This window comes from Myxine glutinosa, chromosome 3 (genome assembly GCF_964187855.1).
Source record: "Myxine glutinosa chromosome 3, kmMyxGlut1.1, whole genome shotgun sequence".
In the NCBI taxonomy this organism is placed as follows: Eukaryota; Metazoa; Chordata; class Myxini; order Myxiniformes; family Myxinidae; genus Myxine; species Myxine glutinosa.
This window is the reverse complement of record NC_136263.1, coordinates 41,194,531-41,217,484: the sequence shown is the minus strand read 5'-3', so window position 1 is coordinate 41,217,484 and position 22,954 is coordinate 41,194,531. Positions and strand designations below refer to the sequence as shown.

The following is a 22,954-nucleotide window of genomic DNA, read 5'->3' as shown; positions in this document are numbered from 1 at the left end:
ATCCCTTCCCTTTTTCTCGAACTCCCCGAACCCTTCCTTCTACCATCAACCCGTTCCCCTTCCAATACCCCCCTCCCCCATCATCACCCTAGCAAAATATATATACAGAATATACTGTATGGCCATTTCGCAAGTCAGGATACTTTACGATTTATAAATTATGCCATCATTGTGAAGTCAGGCAGGAAATCACGTGTGGCTGAGACAGGAAATTTTTTACAATGAATTGAAACCTCCATTGCTATTTTCACAGTGTTCCTCATCACATTGTAAAGGCAATTTGAGTTCATCACCTGATTCTCGCCCCATCATCAGTAATTATAACAACACATTTGAACACGAGGCTATCATATCCTATCACTATTGTGCTGCTTGTTCGCAGGATTTGTTCTTGCTAGCTCACTAACCCAGCTCACTGTTCACTCTTGGGATCATATGGCAGGTCACATGACATGCACACACCAAAACCCTTTGTACAAAGTATTTCACAATCATCCAGCATTCTGTACATGACATCTTAAACAGGGCATCCTTCAACTTGTGTTTAAATATATTTTGACTCATTACCGAAGGTTTGTTGGTGGATGGAGATTATGTTTTCACCCTGTCTGTTTGTCTGTCTGCTGTCTGTAAACAAGGTATCTCAAAAGGTTGTGGACGAATTCGGTTGAAACTTGGTGGACAGGTTGGGTGTGTGACAAGGACGAATAGATTCGATTTTGATGAAGACTCGGATCCAGATCAGATAATTAAAAAATTTTAAAAATGATTCTTCCATCACCATTGAGTGATATGACCAAAAACAATACATAGCATGGTATTTCAAAAAGTTGTGGATGTATTGGTTAGGTGAGAACAAGCCGATTAGATTTTGTTTCAAGTCCGAATCCAGATCCGTCCTATTAGTTGATACAAAATGGAAACTGTTTAGCCTGGTGGAGGTATGCTCTCTACCGTGTGCTGTTCTGGTTATAAATGTGCTTTAATATTGTTACGGTCCGCGGATAAGGATGTTGTTTGCCGAGCGGATGGCACCGCGACCTAACAGTTTCCCCGATTCACCCGAACGTTGGCCGTATCGCGCCACAGATATTCAATAGGGAAAAGACAAAAGCGACACGGATGTGAAGAAGAAGGAGGAGACGAAAAGGTTGGCAAATACTACTAAATTTATTTACTATTTACAGGCTCAAAATAACCAAGGAGAAGGAAAGATAAGAAAATAATATACAGAAGATTTTAGAGACACAGTGAAAATACTAGCTTATCTAACAGGCTTAACTTATTCCCAGAGACAAGACAAAAGACAGACTACGAACACACTTACACGGGGGATGATGATAGGAATGGCAGGAGATGGATGGCTGGAGGGGGGAGGCCGGTCCATGGATATCTCAGCCCGATCGGCGCGTTTGGCAGCCGCCGTCCCTTTTCGGTCCTGCTCAAAACGTCCGCCTGGTTCCAAGCTGCTGTGGCTGCAGTTTCGGTGGCTCAAGCTGCTGTGGATGCAGTTTCGGTGGCTCAAGCTGCTGTGGATGCAACCGCCACTCTTGTCATGGACCTCTCTTTGTCATGGACCTCTCTTTGTCATGGACCTCTCTTGCCATGGACCTCTCTACGCAGCTCTTCATCACTCTTGCGCCCGCGCTTTTATAACGCCTCAAGCGATTAAGCCGCCGGCCTTCAGGACACGCCCATCGGTGTGCTCACCTCGGCCCTGGTTGGTCGCACGACCCTCTGGCTCCGCCCTTGATGACGACGGGCGGGCACGCCTTTCTTCCCCAACCCGAGCACATGTTCAATGGCGGCTAAGGGGCGAAAACAACCCACAGCTGTAACAAACTGGCTTGGCCATGACGAAAGGGGAAATGGAGGTTTTGGGAATGGGAATGAAGGGAATCTATCTATTTCACTTGGTGCAATGGAGTGTCATTTTAATGGAAGACACAGCCTTACCCTAATACACAGAATAAGGAAATAAACTACTGAACAGGGGTATTATAGTGTCCTTCAATGTATGCTTTATGGAATTAACTACCGGAACGCCCTTTGACCTTTATACACACTGGAGCAAGGAGGGCTCAGAATAAAGCAATAATAATAATACACACAATAAAAAAAACACAATCCTCATTTCCGCAACACTGCACCCTCCTCCTCTTAGGCACGACCCGGGCCGAAACTTTAACTTAGTGTGACACGTAGGTGTAGTTCCCTCTACTTTTAACCTGACCCTGAGTGCGACAGTTTTAAAACATAAATAAATATGTCCCGCTGCTCCATTGCACCCTACCTAACAGACTCACGCCCACAGCTAACCGAATTGCAGAATGGTCTTCAAACTATACATTGACGGTGGGGAGCATTATTTACAATTGACGCTACTTTATTTACAAAACGCAACCCAGGACCTGTGATTGTTCTTTCTGGGGGGGAGAGAGTCTGCTCTGCATCGATGCACCATGAAAGCACGCAAAAACGCACCAATACACCCTCAGGCACCAATCGGTGCACAGTCATCACTGTTCATCAATAAAAATAAATCAACAACCCCTAACCCTGCAGGTGGTCTCTTGCTCTTCGGCTCCCTCTGCTGGCTATTACTATGTTCCTGATGTTGTCATCTTCCTTTGCTGGCAGCCTATTTGTTATAAAAAATGCACCCAATGTGTCCATGTCTATTTTATTTATGGCCCACAGGGGCCGACTATGTATGGTTCACCTGTGGGGCATCGGTGCCCTGTGATCAAGGTCCGCCAGCAAGATTTCGGGCCTTCATGGCCGGTTCCAGCAGAGGGGCCATGCCCCAACCCATGGGGTCCATCAGTGGTGCTCGGCCACAGACATGTGGTCCATAATGTGGTGCATCGATGCAGACAGCTGGTTCTGGGAGTTCCGGGCACACAATGGCGGACTCACGCATGCTCCCCTCGGCGCCCAGTGGTGCTCAGGTCCTCATGTGGGAGACAAAGGGGGGAGAGACAGATGAGCGAGGGGTAAGGTCACAAGGGTACACATCAATAAGGCAATGCAAGGCGAAGTGCGTACGGAGAGCGAAGTGAGAAAGCTCGTCCCTACCGTACGTCGCCCCCCCCTGTCACCTACTCTACCCTTGCCCTTACCCCATATTTACAAAATTTCCACATTTACAAATTCATCACTACTGTCACGTCTTCCCCATATTTCCCTCATACCAAATTCGTCTCCACAATCCCTCTACTTCAAAATTTGCCATCACCAAATTCATCATCAATCCTCATAAGGAGGAAGAGATGGAACAACAAAGCACAATGTCACACCCACGTCATGATGCGTCTCACAATCCAAACATTTGCATCAAAAATAATTAAAACAACCTGGCATGGTGTGGAGGTACGTCATCCCAGGTGAGTGGATGCAGATGGTGCGAGGAGATCTCCATCCTAACTATCCTCTAAATGACATTAACACACTTTACACTACCCGGGGTCTTTCCCTGCCAATCCATTGGCCAGCTTACACTATGGGTTCTAAAAACCAATTCCCATTGACCAAACTGTGGTGCTTCTCAATTTGGGGTCTCACTCCCCCGATTCATCTCCCTGTGCCCTTGCACAATTTCTGGGCTGGGGCGTGTAGCTCTCCCAGCAGGTCTACCCACCTGCACACCTCCACCACTGCAGTTGCCACCCGAGCTTACCTAGCTCCTCACCCTAACCTATCTAATTGGGGAAGGCCCCTCCTGGCTCTGTCACCCCTTGGTGCCCTCTGGCACTGGGCTACCCGGGTCCGTCCTCCGGATCCTCGGGCCCCATCCACAACAACTCTACCGGCTCCCAGAGCCCACCTGCGGCCTCACCTGGCCGACATCCTCACAGTGGTGGAGTGCCCAAACCAACTACACACACTAACAGGCTACACGCCCAGCCATTTCCACAACACTAATGCACCCATCCAAACACCATTCTTTCACCCGCACCACAGATGCCAATATCCAACCACAATTTACCTATACCCTCTACCTAACACTTACACTACCCTCCCCGGGTATTCGTGATGGGGGTCCATTCTTCCCCCATTCACACCTTCGCACCATCCACTCCACTCCATAGTTTCCACCATACTCACTCCACGACCATCCATTCCAATACTCCATATACTCCATACCATTTATTCCATACACCTGTTCTCCATTCACCTGTAGTTGCACACCTGTGCAATCATACCTGGTGCCACCTGCTCCCTCCTTCCTTCCTGGACCATTTGGTCAACACAACACACATCACTATCACTCACTCAAACACTGCTCCATACACCTGTTCAGTTGCACACCTGTGCAATCACACCTGTTCCTCACACACTTTTCACAATACACTTCTGAATGCACTTCCAACACTCACACGGCATCATCTAAACTACCTGTTGCCCTGCTAACTTAGTGCTCCCCGTCTTCCCTTTAAACTAAGCACATACCACGTCATTATCATCCACACTAATCTACCTGCGTCCCCACTACAGGTATCATTGTCACTACCTAATCTTAACGTTACCTAAGGTCATCTTCTAGGTCCCTACACATTATCCAAACCCTCCCTCGGCAAGCTTACACTGCCATAAATCCCATAAGTCTAGTGCTCCTTTGCCCCCTCTGTGAGGGATGACAGAATTGCCATCCCACCACATCGGGCATCTCCCAATATCAATTTTGCACACCAAATCCAACAAATCAAAAATTTGCCAATCATCTGCCAATCGTCTGCCAAACCTCACTCTGCCAATCATCAAATTTTGTTTTTCTAATTTCGGGGCCAAAACACTATCCTCGTCACACGTCTACTCACTAGTGCCTCTCGGTGCGCCAATTCACTTCCAGAGCTCGGCTTCGTAAAGCCGAGCAATGAATGCGGGTTGTTTGGTGCCGGCGGCTGGATACGTCCGGCACTCGGTGCAGGGAAGGAGGTTTACCCGGGCCGAGATCCCACGCACCACCTCGGCACGGAGCCATCCCATGGCCCGATCTCGACCTGCCGGAACGCCTCAACAAAAAGGGGTCGCCATGACGACCCTTCCTATCGGGCTGCCCGCTCCGCCTAGTGGAGCACGGACGCAGCCGTTCAAAGCGAGGCCCAGCGTGGATCGCGTATGGCGGTTCTTTAGAAACCGCCGTGGTTCGGATCCCCGCTGGTCCTCGCGGCACGCGAAACCCGGCACGCACCGAGGGCCCGATTCGGCTAAATGTCGTTCTAACCGCTAACCTGGTTACCGTCGATGCTTCACATGCATGCTCACACCCCGCAGCCCGTTCCTTGCTCATACATCCAGCTGTTCCCATGCTCCTCGTCATTGCACCTTCTCTTACACACCCAGGTACACTCATTCCGCTCACAGACGTGGTCACACACCTGACCACCGAACACCTTGGCACACACTCGTCGTTCGCACACCTCACCAACACACCTCTTCACGCCCCCTCCTCGGTCACCTCCTCTGTGACAACCACAGGTGTGCTCTCACTTGCACACCCAACCACGTGCCTCACGACCAACTCAAGTGTGCATTCCCACACACGCTCTACCATTCCAGGTGTGCATCCTTCCATTCCAGGTGTACATCCTCGCTCACCTGCCACAACCAACTCCCGCTCCGTGTCACTCTCACTACTCTCACCTCCACTCTCGGTCGCGCACTCACCCTTACTCTCGACAGCGCACTCTTTCCCCATGCACCCGTCCGCTACACACCTTTCTCGCGCACACTCTTGCGCACACTCTCCCGTTACACCCTCTGTAACACTCACCACAGGCATGCATTCTCGCTTAATCTTGACAGCGCACTCTTTCCCCATGCACCCGTCCGCTACACACCTTTCTCGCGCATCCTCTTGCGCACACTCTCCCGTTACTTCCTCCGTAACACTCACCACAGGTGTACATGCTTCCGTTACATCCTCTGTAACACTCCTCACTACGCGCTTCCATGTGCTCCCTCGCACACGCGCTACGACCGACTCACTCTCGACAGTACACTCACTCCTCGGCGCGCACTTTTTCCTCACACACCCCAGAATCTGACATTCTCGCACACCTCCTCCTTCGCACACCGTACCTGTCACACACTTCACCAACGGCCTCTCACGAACACCCGGATCCAAAGCAACCCCCAAGCCGACTGAAGCTCCCCTCACATCATATACATTTCCACGTATATCGTCACTCACCTTGGCACCTCGTCTCCGCACCTCTTCTGCCACCTGCAAACTCTTTATTTGGTTAGTGAGCACATCATCACGATTTGAGCACCGACCTTGCACATATTCCATCACCTCCTCCTGTATTTCTCTTTTAGTTTCTGTCCGTCTCTTCTTAATTTCACTCACCCCCTCTTCCACCTTCTCTAATTTTTCCTTTACCTCCTTCATCTCCCGGTGCGCCCCCTCTATCTCTTCCTCCAACGCCACTTTAACCGTTTCTATGTGCGTCCTCACCTCTCTGTCCTTCGTCTCCATTACTTCTGTCACCTCTTCCAACCTCTTCGTCAACCCCTCATGTACCATCTGACATTCCTTCTGTGTCGCTATTAATTCGTTCTTAATGTCTTTTTGTGTCGCTTTTAACCCCCCGATTATTGCAGTGTTCTTTTCCACTTGGTCCACTAGTTCCTTTTGTCCCACTGTCAGCTGTTCTACTCCCCTCGTAAGACCCTCTATTCCCCCCTGTAACCTAGCCGTATTATTCCTCACCTCTTTCTCCATACGCTTTTCACCTCGCTTTACCTCCTCGCGTACCCCCGAGACCTCCTCACTTACACCTCGTCGTATCTCCTCTTTCATCTCCTCCCTCTCTTTTGTAGATGCCACCCTCATCTGTCCCAATTAATCCCTCTGAGCATCCAGTTTGGTTTCTACCCCGATTTTCACCTCCTCTATCTGCTCTCCCATTTGTTTAATTTCTCGGGCGGATTGCTCCCCTATTTCCCGCAATTTGCCTTCCATCCTATCTTCTAGCCCCATTAACCCCTTTTTCACCTCTTTTATCCCGTTGTCTAACCCCTCAAATTTGTCGTCTAACTTCCCAAATTTCTTGTCTAATCCCTCACCGGTACCCCTCGCTTCGTTCCTCATTGCCCCCATTTGGCCCTCTAATCGCTCACCCTGAGCATTCATCTGATTCCCCAATTGCTGACTATCAGCCCTCAATCCCACAATTTGGTTTCCCAAGTCATTCCTCAGGTCTTCACTTGTCTGGACCATGAGCGCCCTTATTTGTATCATAAAGAGGTCCAAATTCACTGGTGCTGCTACGGTCACGGGCGCGGCTAAATTTGGTGCCACAATAACCATGTGCGCGAGGGCGCCATTTTGTGCGCCTGATACCTCCTCAACCACCTCCTCATTATTCTCCTCTACTTCGTCCCTCTGATCCTGGGTTACTCCTAACCCCTCCTCTAGCTCACCCACCTGCATCCGATCGCCTTGACCAGCCATGGCGCAATTTCAAAGTTCGGGTTTTTTAAAACAAAACAAATTTCGGCCGCTCCAAATTTTTGACCAAATTTTTTTCTAGATGTTTTTTAAAAATTTGGTTCGGGCCTCGAATCTCACTCCCAGACACCAATTGTTACGGTCCGCGGATAAGGATTCTTTAAGGATTTAAGGATTTAAGGATAAGGATTCGCGACCTAACAGTTTCCCCGATTCACCCGAACGTTGGCCGTATCACGCCACAGATATTCAATAGGGTAAAGACAAAAGCGACACGGATGTGATGAAGAAGGAGGAGACGAAAAGGTTGGCAAATACTACTAAATTTATTTACTATTTACAGGCTCAAAATAACCAAGGAGAAGGAAAGATAAGAAAATAATATACAGAAGATTTTAGAGACACAGTGAAAATACTAGCTTATCTAACAGGCTTAACTTATTCCCAGAGACAAGACAAAAGACAGACTACGAACACACTTACACGGGGGATGATGATAGGAATGGCAGGAGATGGATGGCTGGAGGGGGGAGGCCGGTCCACGGATACCGCAGCCCGATCGGTGCATTTGGCAGCCGCCGTCCCTTTTCGGTCCTGCTCAAAACGTCCGCCTGGTTCCAAGCTGCTGTGGCTGCAGTTTCGGTGGCTCAAGCTGCTGTGGATGCAGTTTCGGTGGCTCAAGCTACTGTGGATGCAACCGCCACTGTTGTCATGGACCTCTCTTTGTCATGGACCTCTCTTTGTCATGGACCTCTCTTGTCATGGACCTCTCTACGCAGCTCTTCATCACTCTTGCGCCTGCGCTTTTATAACGCCTCCAGCGATTAAGCCGCCGGCCTTCAGGACACGCCCATCGGTGTGCTCACCTCAGCCCTGGTTGGTCGCGCGACCCTCTGGCTCCGCCCTTGATGACGACGGGCGGGCACGCCTTTCTTCCCCAACCCGAGCACATGTTCAATGGCGGCTTTGGGGCGAAAACAACCCACAGCTGTAACAAACTGGCTTGGCCATGACGAAAGGAGAAATGTAGGTTTTGGGAATGGGAATGAAGGGAATCTATCTATTTCACTTGGTGCAATGGAGTGTCATTTTAATGGAAGACACAGCCTTACCCTAATACACAGAATAAGGAAATAAACTACTGAACAGGGGTATTATAGTGTCCTTCAATGTATGCTTTATGGAATTAACTACCGGAACGCCCTTTGACCTTTATACACACTGGAGGAAGGAGGGCTCAGAATAAAGCAATAATAATAATACACACAATAAAAAAAACACAATCCTCATTTCCGCAACAATATATAGAGTCTATCTGTATTATAGATGATTCAGGCAAATGCAGAAGATTGGGGCTCGAGGAGGGGAGAGCGGTGTGGGGGGGGGGACAAACAAAGGACAACAAGCAGGACAAGGCAGACAAAGGGCAACAAGCAGGCAAAGATTGATGAAGAGTGAAAGTCACACAGAAAGACAGACAAAGGACAACAAGTAGATACATATTGAGAAAGAGTGACAAACATAGAAAGAAAAATGATGAGCAGACAGATATTGAGAAAGAGTGACAAACATAGAAAGAGAAATGATGAGCAGACAGATATTGAGAAAGAGTGACAAACATAGAAAGAGAAATGATGAGCAGACAGATATTGAGAAAGAGTTACAAAGATAGAAAGAGAAATGATGAGCAGACAGATATTGAGAAAGAGTGACAAACATAGAAAGAGAAATGATGAGCAGACAGATATTGAGAAAGAGTGACAAACATAGAAAGAGAAATGATGAGCAGACAGATATTGAGAAAGAGTTACAAAGATAGAAAGAGAAATGATGAGCAGACAGATATTGAGAAAGAGTGACAAACATAGAAAGAGAAATGATAAGCAGACAGATATTGAGAAAGAGTGACAAACATAGAAAGAGAAATGATGAGCAGACAGATATTGAGAAAGAGTTACAAAGATAGAAAGAGAAATGATGAGCAGACTGATATTGAGAAAGAGTGACAAACATAGAAAGATAAATGATAAGCAGACAGATATTGAGAAAGAGTGACAAACATAGAAAGATAAATGATAAGCCGACTGATATTGAGGAAGAGTGACAAACATAGAAAGATAAATGATAAGCAGACAGATATTGAGAAAGAGTGACAAACATAGAAAGATAAATGATAAGCCGACTGATATTGAGGAAGAGTGACAAACATAGAAAGATAAATGATAAGCCGACTGATATTGAGAAAGAGTGACAAACATAGAAAGAGAAATGATAAACAGACAGATATTGAGAAAGAGTGACAAACATAGAAAGAGAAATGATAAACAGACTGATATTGAGAAAGAGTGACAAACATAGAAAGATAAATGATAAACAGACAGATATTGAGAAAGAGTGACAAACATAGAAAGAGAAATGATAAACAGACAGATATTGAGAAAGAGTGACAAACATAGAAAGATAAATGATAAGCCGACTGATATTGAGGAAGAGTGACAAACATAGAAAGATAAATGATAAGCAGACAGATATTGAGAAAGAGTGACAAACATAGAAAGATAAATGATAAGCAGACAGATATTGAGAAAGAGTGACAAACATAGAAAGAGAAATGATAAACAGACAGATATTGAGAAAGAGTGACAAACATAGAAAGAGAAATGATAAGCAGACTGATATTGAGAAAGAGTGACAAACATAGAAAGAGAAATGATAAACAGACTGATATTGAGAAAGAGTGACAAACATAGAAAGAGAAATGTTAAGCAGACAGATATTGAGAAAGAGTGACAAACATAGAAAGAGAAATGTTAAGCAGACAGATATTGAGAAAGAGTGACAAACATAGAAAGAGAAATGATAAACAGACTGATATTGAGGAAGAGTGACAAACATAGAAAGAGAAATGATAAGCAGACTGATATTGAGAAAGAGTGACAAACATAGAAAGATAAATGATAAGCAGACAGATATTGAGAAAGAGTGACAAACATAGAAAGAGAAATGATAAACAGACAGATATTGAGAAAGAGTGACAAACATAGAAAGAGAAATGATAAGCAGACTGATATTGAGAAAGAGTGACAAACATAGAAAGATAAATGATAAGCAGACAGATATTGAGAAAGAGTGACAAACATAGGAAGAGAAATGATAAGCAGACAGATATTGAGGAAGAGTGACAAACATAGAAAGAGAAATGATAAGCAGACTGATATTGAGGAAGTGTGACAAACATAGAAAGAGAAATGATAAACAGACAGATATTGAGAAAGAGTGACAAACATAGAAAGAGAAAGGATAAGCAGACTGATATTGAGGAAGTGTGACAAACATAGAAAGAGAAAGGATAAGCAGACTGATATTGAGAAAGAGTGACAAACATAGAAAGAGAAAGGATAAGCAGACTGATATTGAGAAAGAGTGACAAACATAGAAAGAGAAAGGATAAGCAGACTGATATTGAGAAAGAGTGACAAACATAGAAAGAGAAATGATAAGCCGACTGATATTGAGGAAGAGTGACAAACATAGAAAGATAAATGATAAGCAGACAGATATTGAGAAAGAGTGACAAACATAGAAAGAGAAATGATAAGCAGACAGATATTGAGGAAGAGTGACAAACATAGAAAGAGAAATGATAAGCAGACTGATATTGAGGAAGAGTGACAAACATAGAAAGATAAATGATAAGCAGACAGATATTGAGAAAGAGTGACAAACATAGGAAGAGAAATGATAAGCAGACAGATATTGAGGAAGAGTGACAAACATAGAAAGAGAAATGATAAGCAGACTGATATTGAGGAAGTGTGACAAACATAGAAAGAGAAATGATAAGCCGACTGATATTGAGGAAGAGTGACAAACATAGAAAGATAAATGATAAGCAGACAGATATTGAGAAAGAGTGACAAACATAGAAAGAGAAATGATAAGCCGACTGATATTGAGGAAGAGTGACACACATAGAAAGAGAAAGGATAAGCAGACTGATATTGAGAAAGAGTGACACACATAGAAAGAGAAATGATAAGCCGACTGATATTGAGAAAGAGTGACAAACATAGAAAGATAAATGATAAGCAGATAGATATTGAGAAAGAGTGACAAACATAGAAAGAGAAATGATAAGCAGACAGATATTGAGAAAGAGTGACAAACATAGAAAGATAAATGATAAGCAGACAGATATTGAGAAAGAGTGACAAACATAGAAAGAGAAATGATAAGCAGACAGATATTGAGAAAGAGTGACAAACATAGAAAGATAAATGATAAGCAGACAGATATTGAGAAAGAGTGACAAACATAGAAAGATAAATGATAAGCAGACAGATATTGAGAAAGAGTGACAAACATAGAAAGAGAAAGGATAAGCAGACAGATATTGAGAAAGAGTGACAAACATAGAAAGATAAATGATAAGCAGACAGATATTGAGAAAGAGTGACAAACATAGAAAGATAAATGATAAGCAGACAGATATTGAGAAAGAGTGACAAACATAGGAAGAGAAATGATAAGCAGACAGATATTGAGGAAGAGTGACAAACATAGAAAGAGAAATGATAAGCAGACAGATATTGAGGAAGAGTGACAAACATAGAAAGAGAAATGATAAGCAGACAGATATTGAGGAAGTGTGACAAACATAGAAAGAGAAATGATAAGCAGACTGATATTGAGGAAGTGTGACAAACATAGAAAGAGAAATGATAAGCAGACAGATATTGAGGAAGAGTGACAAACATAGAAAGAGAAATGATAAGCAGACAGATATTGAGGAAGTGTGACAAACATAGAAAGAGAAATGATAAGCAGACTGATATTGAGGAAGTGTGACAAACATAGAAAGAGAAATGATAAGCAGACAGATATTGAGGAAGAGTGACAAACATAGAAAGAGAAATGTTAAGCAGACAGATATTGAGGAAGTGTGACAAACATAGAAAGAGAAATGATAAGCAGACAGATATTGAGGAAGAGTGACAAACATAGAAAGAGAAATGATAAGCAGACTGATATTGAGAAAGTGTGACAAACATAGAAAGAGAAATGATAAGCAGACTGATATTGAGGAAGTGTGACAAACATAGAAAGAGAAATGATAAGCAGACAGATATTGAGGAAGAGTGACAAACATAGAAAGAGAAATGATAAGCAGACTGATATTGAGGAAGTGTGACAAACATAGAAAGAGAAATGTTAAGCAGACAGATATTGAGGAAGTGTGACAAACATAGAAAGAGAAATGATAAGCAGACAGATATTGAGGAAGAGTGACAAACATAGAAAGAGAAATGATAAGCAGACAGATATTGAGGAAGTGTGACAAACATAGAAAGAGAAATGATAAACAGACAGATATTGAGGAAGAGTGACAAACATAGAAAGAGAAATGATAAGCAGACAGATATTGAGGAAGAGTGACACACATAGAAAGAGAAATGATAAGCAGACTGATATTGAGAAAGAGTGACAAACATAGAAAGAGAAATGTTAAGCAGACAGATATTGAGAAAGAGTGACAAACATAGAAAGAGAAATGATAAGCAGACAGATATTGAGGAAGAGTGACAAACATAGAAAGAGAAATGATAAACAGACTGATATTGAGAAAGAGTGACAAACATAGAAAGAGAAATGATAAACAGACTGATATTGAGGAAGAGTGACAAACATAGAAAGAGAAATGATAAGCAGACAGATATTGAGGAAGAGTGACAAACATAGAAAGAGAAATGATAAGCAGACAGATATTGAGGAAGAGTGACAAACATAGAAAGAGAAATGATAAGCAGACAGATATTGAGGAAGAGTGACAAACATAGAAAGAGAAATGTTAAGCAGACAGATATTGAGAAAGAGTGACAAACATAGAAAGATAAATGATAAGCAGACAGATATTGAGAAAGAGTGACAAACATAGAAAGAGAAATGATAAACAGACTGATATTGAGGAAGAGTGACAAACATAGAAAGAGAAATGATAAGCAGACAGATATTGAGGAAGAGTGACAAACATAGAAAGAGAAATGATAAGCAGACAGATATTGAGGAAGAGTGACAAACATAGAAAGAGAAATGATAAGCAGACAGATATTGAGAAAGAGTGACAAACATAGAAAGGGAAATGATAAGCAGACTGATATTGAGGAAGAGTGACAAACATAGAAAGAGAAATGATAAACAGACTGATATTGAGGAAGTGTGACAAACATAGAAAGAGAAATGATAAGCAGACAGATATTGAGAAAGAGTGACAAACATAGAAAGATAAATGATAAGCAGACAGATATTGAGAAAGAGTGACAAACATAGAAAGAGAAATGATAAACAGACAGATATTGAGAAAGTGTGACAAACATAGAAAGAGAAAGGATAAGCAGACAGATATTGAGGAAGAGTGACAAAGATAGAAAGAGAAATGATAAACAGACAGATATTGAGAAAGAGTGACAAACATAGAAAGAGAAATGATAAACAGACAGATATTGAGAAAGAGTGACAAACATAGAAAGAGAAATGATAAGCAGACAGATATTGAGAAAGAGTGACAAACATAGAAAGAGAAATGATAAACAGACAGATATTGAGAAAGAGTGACAAACATAGAAAGGGAAATGATAAGCAGACTGATATTGAGAAAGAGTGACAAACATAGAAAGAGAAATGATAAACAGACAGATATTGAGAAAGAGTGACAAACATAGAAAGAGAAATGATAAACAGACAGATATTGAGAAAGAGTGACAAAGATAGAAAGGGAAAGGATAAGCAGACAGATATTGAGAAAGAGTGACAAACATAGAAAGAGAAATGATAAACAGACAGATATTGAGAAAGAGTGACAAACATAGAAAGAGAAATGATAAACAGACAGATATTGAGAAAGAGTGACAAACATAGAAAGAGAAATGATAAGCAGACAGATATTGAGAAAGAGTGACAAACATAGAAAGAGAAATGATAAACAGACAGATATTGAGAAAGAGTGACAAACATAGAAAGAGAAATGATAAACAGACAGATATTGAGAAAGAGTGACAAACATAGAAAGAGAAATGATAAACAGACAGATATTGAGAAAGAGTGACAAAGATAGAAAGGGAAAGGATAAGCAGACTGATATTGAGGAAGTGTGACAAACATAGAAAGAGAAATGATAAACAGACAGATATTGAGAAAGAGTGACAAACATAGAAAGAGAAATGATAAACAGACAGATATTGAGAAAGAGTGACAAACATAGAAAGATAAATGATAAGCCGACTGATATTGAGGAAGAGTGACAAACATAGAAAGAGAAATGATAAACAGACAGATATTGAGAAAGAGTGACAAACATAGAAAGATAAATGATAAACAGACAGATATTGAGGAAGAGTGACAAACATAGAAAGATAAATGATAAGCAGACTGATATTGAGGAAGAGTGACAAACATAGAAAGAGAAATGATAAACAGACAGATATTGAGAAAGAGTGACAAACATAGAAAGAGAAATGATAAGCAGACAGATATTGAGGAAGAGTGACAAACATAGAAAGATAAATGATAAGCAGACTGATATTGAGGAAGAGTGACAAACATAGAAAGAGAAATGATAAACAGACAGATATTGAGAAAGAGTGACAAACATAGAAAGAGAAATGATAAGCAGACAGATATTGAGGAAGAGTGACAAACATAGAAAGAGAAATGATAAGCAGACTGATATTGAGAAAGAGTGACAAACATAGAAAGAGAAATGATAAACAGACAGATATTGAGGAAGAGTGACAAACATAGGAAGAGAAATGATAAGCAGACTGATATTGAGAAAGAGTGACAAACATAGAAAGATAAATGATAAGCAGACTGATATTGAGGAAGAGTGACAAACATAGAAAGATAAATGATAAACAGACTGATATTGAGGAAGAGTGACAAACATAGAAAGATAAATGATAAGCAGACTGATATTGAGGAAGAGTGACAAACATAGAAAGATAAATGATAAACAGACTGATATTGAGGAAGAGTGACAAACATAGAAAGATAAATGATAAGCAGACTGATATTGAGGAAGAGTGACAAACATAGAAAGATAAATGATAAGCAGACTGATATTGAGGAAGAGTGACAAACATAGAAAGATAAATGATAAACAGACTGATATTGAGGAAGAGTGACAAACATAGAAAGATAAATGATAAGCAGACTGATATTGAGGAAGAGTGACAAACATAGAAAGATAAATGATAAACAGACTGATATTGAGGAAGAGTGACAAACATAGAAAGATAAATGATAAGCAGACTGATATTGAGGAAGAGTGACAAACATAGAAAGAGAAATGATAAGCAGACTGATATTGAGAAAGAGTGACACACATAGAAAGAGAAATGATAAACAGACAGATATTGAGAAAGAGTGACAAACATAGAAAGGGAAATGATAAGCAGACTGATATTGAGGAAGAGTGACAAACATAGGAAGAGAAATGATAAGCAGACAGATATTGAGGAAGAGTGACAAACATAGAAAGATAAATGATAAGCAGACTGATATTGAGGAAGAGTGACAAACATAGAAAGAGAAATGATAAACAGACAGATATTGAGAAAGAGTGACAAACATAGAAAGATAAATGATAAACAGACAGATATTGAGAAAGAGTGACAAACATAGAAAGAGAAATGATAAACAGACAGATATTGAGAAAGAGTGACAAACATAGAAAGAGAAATGATAAGCAGACAGATATTGAGAAAGAGTGACAAACATAGAAAGAGAAATGATAAACAGACAGATATTGAGAAAGAGTGACAAACATAGGAAGAGAAATGATAAGCAGACAGATATTGAGGAAGAGTGACAAACATAGAAAGATAAATGATAAGCAGACTGATATTGAGGAAGAGTGACAAACATAGAAAGAGAAATGATAAACAGACAGATATTGAGAAAGAGTGACAAACATAGAAAGATAAATGATAAGCAGACAGATATTGAGGAAGAGTGACAAACATAGAAAGAGAAATGATAAGCAGACAGATATTGAGAAAGAGTGACAAACATAGAAAGAGAAATGATAAACAGACAGATATTGAGAAAGAGTGACAAACATAGGAAGAGAAATGATAAGCAGACAGATATTGAGAAAGAGTGACAAACATAGAAAGAGAAATGATAAGCAGACAGATATTGAGAAAGAGTGACAAACATAGAAAGAGAAATGATAAACAGACAGATATTGAGAAAGAGTGACAAACATAGGAAGAGAAATGATAAGCAGACAGATATTGAGGAAGAGTGACAAACATAGAAAGGGAAATGATAAACAGACAGATATTGAGAAAGAGTGACAAACATAGAAAGAGAAATGATAAGCAGACTGATATTGAGAAAGAGTGACAAACATAGAAAGAGAAATGATAAACAGACAGATATTGAGAAAGAGTGACAAACATAGAAAGAGAAATGATAAGCAGACAGATATTGAGAAAGAGTGACAAACATAGAAAGAGAAATGATAAGCAGACAGATATTGAGAAAGAGTGACAAACATAGAAAGAGAAATGATAAACAGACAGATATTGAGAAAGAGTGACAAACATAGGAAGAGAAATGATAAGCAGACAGATATTGAGGAAGAGTGACAAACATAGAGGGAGAAATGATAAGCAGACATATATTGAGAAAGAGTGACAAACATAGAAAGAGAAATGATAAACAGACAGATATTGAGAAAGAGTGACAAACATAGAAAGAGAAATGATAAGCAGACAGATATTGAGAAAGAGTGACAAACATAGAAAGAGAAATGATAAACAGACAGATATTGAGAAAGAGTGACAAACATAGGAAGAGAAATGATAAGCAGACAGATATTGAGGAAGAGTGACAAACATAGAAAGATAAATGATAAGCAGACTGATATTGAGGAAGAGTGACAAACATAGAAAGAGAAATGATAAACAGACAGATATTGAGAAAGAGTGACAAACATAGAAAGAGAAATGATAAGCAGACAGATATTGAGGAAGAGTGACAAACATAGAAAGAGAAATGATAAGCAGACTGATATTGAGAAAGAGTGACAAACATAGAAAGAGAAATGATAAACAGACAGATATTGAGAAAGAGTGACAAACATAGAAAGAGAAATGATAAACAGACAGATATTGAGGAAGAGTGACAAACATAGGAAGAGAAATGATAAGCAGACTGATATTGAGGAAGAGTGACAAACATAGGAAGAGAAATGATAAGCAGACAGATATTGAGGAAGAGTGACAAACATAGAAAGATAAATGATAAGCAGACTGATATTGAGGAAGAGTGACAAACATAGAAAGATAAATGATAAACAGACAGATATTGAGGAAGAGTGACAAACATAGGAAGAGAAATGATAAGCAGACTGATATTGAGAAAGAGTGACAAACATAGAAAGATAAATGATAAGCAGACAGATATTGAGGAAGAGTGACAAACATAGAAAGAGAAATGATAAACAGACAGATATTCAGAAAGAGTGACAAACATAGAAAGGGAAATGATAAGCAGACAGATATTGAGAAAGAGTGACAAACATAGAAAGAGAAATGATAAACAGACAGATATTGAGAAAGAGTGACAAACATAGAAAGAGAAATGATAAACAGACAGATATTGAGGAAGAGTGACAAACATAGGAAGAGAAATGATAAGCAGACTGATATTGAGGAAGAGTGACAAACATAGGAAGAGAAATGATAAGCAGACAGATATTGAGGAAGAGTGACAAACATAGAAAGATAAATGATAAGCAGACTGATATTGAGGAAGAGTGACAAACATAGAAAGATAAATGATAAACAGACAGATATTGAGGAAGAGTGACAAACATAGGAAGAGAAATGATAAGCAGACTGATATTGAGAAAGAGTGACAAACATAGAAAGATAAATGATAAGCAGACTGATATTGAGGAAGAGTGACAAACATAGAAAGAGAAAGGATAAGCAGACTGATATTGAGAAAGAGTGACAAACATAGAAAGGGAAAGGATAAGCAGACTGATATTGAGAAAGAGTGACAAACATAGAAAGAGAAAGGATAAGCAGACTGATATTGAGAAAGAGTGACAAACATAGAAAGATAAATGATAAGCAGACTGATATTGAGGAAGAGTGACAAACATAGAAAGATAAATGATAAACAGACTGATATTGAGGAAGAGTGACAAACATAGAAAGATAAATGATAAGCAGACTGATATTGAGGAAGAGTGACAAACATAGAAAGAGAAAGGATAAGCAGACTGATATTGAGAAAGAGTGACAAACATAGGAAGAGAAATGATAAGCAGACTGATATTGAGAAAGAGTGACAAACATAGAAAGATAAATGATAAGCAGACTGATATTGAGGAAGAGTGACAAACATAGAAAGATAAATGATAAACAGACTGATATTGAGGAAGAGTGACAAACATAGAAAGATAAATGATAAGCAGACTGATGTTGAGGAAGAGTGACAAACATAGAAAGATAAATGATAAGCAGACTGATATTGAGAAAGAGTGACAAACATAGAAAGATAAATGATAAGAAACAGATATTGAGGAAGAGTGACAAACATAGAAAGATAAATGATAAACAGACTGATATTGAGGAAGAGTGACAAACATAGAAAGATAAATGATAAGCAGACTGATATTGAGGAAGAGTGACAAACATAGAAAGGGAAATGATAAGCAGACTGATATTGAGAAAGAGTGACAAACATAGAAAGGGAAATGATAAGCAGACAGATATTGAGGAAGAGTGACAAACATAGAAAGAGAAATGATAAACAGACTGATATTGAGAAAGAGTGACAAACATAGAAAGGGAAATGATAAGCAGACAGATATTGAGGAAGAGTGACAAACATAGAAAGAGAAATGATAAGCAGACTGATATTGAGAAAGAGTGACAAACATAGAAAGGGAAATGATAAGCAGACTGATATTGAGGAAGAGTGACAAACATAGAAAGAGAAATGATAAACAGACTGATATTGAGAAAGAGTGACAAACATAGAAAGGGAAATGATAAGCAGACAGATATTGAGGAAGAGTGACAAACATAGAAAGAGAAATGATAAGCAGACTGATATTGAGAAAGAGTGACAAACATAGAAAGGGAAATGATAAGCAGACTGATATTGAGGAAGAGTGACAAACATAGGAAGAGAAATGATAAGCAGACAGATATTGAGGAAGAGTGACAAACATAGAAAGATAAATGATAAGCAGACTGATATTGAGGAAGAGTGACAAACATAGGAAGAGAAATGATAAGCAGACAGATATTGAGGAAGAGTGACAAACATAGAAAGAGAAATGATAAGCAGACTGATATTGAGAAAGAGTGACAAACATAGAAAGGGAAATGATAAGCAGACTGATATTGAGGAAGAGTGACAAACATAGGAAGAGAAATGATAAGCAGACAGATATTGAGGAAGAGTGACAAACATAGAAAGATAAATGATAAGCAGACTGATATTGAGGAAGAGTGACAAACATAGAAAGAGAAATGATAAACAGACAGATATTGAGAAAGAGTGACAAACATAGAAAGAGAAATGATAAACAGACAGATATTGAGAAAGAGTGACAAACATAGAAAGAGAAATGATAAACAGACAGATATTGAGAAAGAGTGACAAACATAGAAAGGGAAATGATAAGCAGACTGATATTGAGGAAGAGTGACAAACATAGGAAGAGAAATGATAAGCAGACAGATATTGAGGAAGAGTGACAAACATAGAAAGATAAATGATAAGCAGACTGATATTGAGGAAGAGTGACAAACATAGAAAGAGAAATGATAAACAGACAGATATTGAGAAAGAGTGACAAACATAGAAAGAGAAATGATAAGCAGACTGATATTGAGGAAGAGTGACAAACATAGAAAGAGAAATGATAAACAGACAGATATTGAGAAAGAGTGACAAACATAGAAAGAGAAATGATAAACAGACAGATATTGAGAAAGAGTGACAAACATAGAAAGAGAAATGATAAACAGACTGATATTGAGAAAGAGTGACAAACATAGAAAGGGAAATGATAAGCAGACAGATATTGAGAAAGAGTGACAAACATAGAAAGGGAAATGATAAGCAGACTGATATTGAGAAAGAGTGACAAACATAGAAAGGGAAATGATAAGCAGACTGATATTGAGAAAGAGTGACAAACATAGAAAGGGAAATGATAAGCAGACTGATATTGAGAAAGAGTGACAAACATAGAAAGGGAAATGATAAGCAGACAGATATTGAGGAAGTGTGACACACATAGAAAGAGAAATGATAAGCAGACTGATATTGAGAAAGAGTGACAAACATAGAAAGGGAAATGATAAGCAGACTGATATTGAGAAAGAGTGACAAAGATAGAAAGAGAAAGGATAAGCAGACTGATATTGAGAAAGAGTGACAAACATAGAAAGGGAAATGATAAGCAGACAGATATTGAGGAAGTGTGACAAACATAGAAAGGGAAATGATAAGCAGACAGATATTGAGGAAGTGTGACAAAGATAGAAAGGGAAATGATAAGCAGACTGATATTGAGAAAGAGTGACAAAGATAGAAAGAGAAATGATAAGCAGACTGATATTGAGAAAGAGTGACAAACATAGAAAGGGAAATGATAAGCAGACTGATATTGAGAAAGAGTGACAAAGATAGAAAGAGAAATGATAAACAGACTGATATTGAGAAAGAGTGACAAACATAGAAAGGGAAATGATAAGCAGACTGATATTGAGAAAGAGTGACAAACATAGAAAGAGAAATGATAAACAGACAGATATTGAGAAAGAGTGACAAACATAGAAAGAGAAAGGATAAGCAGACAGATATTGAGAAAGAGTGACAAAGATAGAAAGAGAAAGGATAAGCAGACAGATATTGAGAAAGAGTGACAAACATAGAAAGGGAAATGATAAGCAGACTGATATTGAGAAAGAGTGACAAACATAGAAAGAGAAATGATAAACAGACAGATATTGAGAAAGAGTGACAAACATAGAAAGAGAAAGGATAAGCAGACAGATATTGAGAAAGAGTGACAAAGATAGAAAGAGAAAGGATAAGCAGACAGATATTGAGGAAGTGTGACAAACATAGAAAGAGAAAGGATAAGCAGACTGATATTGAGAAAGAGTGACAAACATAGAAAGGGAAATGATAAGCAGACAGATATTGAGGAAGTGTGACACACATAGAAAGGGAAATGATAAACAGACAGATATTGAGAAAGAGTGACAAACATAGAAAGGGAAATGATAAGCAGACAGATATTGAGAAAGAGTGACAAAGATAGAAAGAGAAAGGATAAGCAGACTGATATTGAGAAAGAGTGACAAAGATAGAAAGAGAAAGGATAAGCAGACAGATATTGAGAAAGAGTGACAAAGATAGAAAGAGAAAGGATAAGCAGACAGATATTGAGGAAGTGTGACAAACATAGAAAGAGAAAGGATAAGCAGACTGATATTGAGAAAGAGTGACAAACATAGAAAGAGAAATGATAAGCAGACAGATATTGAGAAAGAGTGACAAAGATAGAAAGAGAAAGGATAAGCAGACAGATATTGAGAAAGAGTGACAAAGATAGAAAGAGAAAGGATAAGCAGACTGATATTGAGAAAGAGTGACAAACATAGAAAGAGAAAGGATAAGCAGACAGATATTGAGAAAGAGTGACAAAGATAGAAAGAGAAAGGATAAGCAGACAGATATTGAGAAAGAGTGACAAACATAGAAAGGGAAATGATAAGCAGACAGATATTGAGGAAGTGTGACACACATAGAAAGGGAAATGATAAGCAGACTGATATTGAGAAAGAGTGACAAACATAGAAAGGGAAATGATAAGCAGACAGATATTGAGAAAGAGTGACAAACATATAAAGGGAAATGATAAGCAGACAGATATTGAGAAAGAGTGACAAACATAGAAAGGGAAATGATAAGCAGACTGATATTGAGGAAGTGTGACAAAGATAGAAAGAGAAAGGATAAGCAGACAGATATTGAGGAAGTGTGACACACATAGAAAGAGAAATGATAAGCAGACTGATATTGAGAAAGAGTGACAAAGATAGAAAGAGAAAGGATAAGCAGACAGATATTGAGGAAGTGTGACACACATAGAAAGAGAAATGATAAGCAGACTGATATTGAGGAAGTGTGACAAACATAGAAAGAGAAAGGATAAGCAGACAGATATTGAGGAAGTGTGACACACATAGAAAGAGAAATGATAAGCAGACTGATATTGAGAAAGAGTGACAAACATAGAAAGGGAAATGATAAGCAGACAGATATTGAGAAAGAGTGACAAACATAGAAAGGGAAATGATAAGCAGACTGATATTGAGGAAGTGTGACAAAGATAGAAAGAGAAAGGATAAGCAGACAGATATTGAGGAAGTGTGACAAACATAGAAAGAG

The 22,954-nt window shown here is 39.6% G+C and overlaps 1 protein-coding gene across 9 annotated transcripts in view; it reads right to left on the bottom strand.

The window, feature by feature from the left end:
• The window catches only part of LOC137413947 (Kv channel-interacting protein 4), a 413,434-nt gene that overhangs the window by 20,729 nt on the left and 369,751 nt on the right, over positions 1-22,954 (bottom strand). The gene's annotated exons all lie outside the window — the stretch shown is intronic.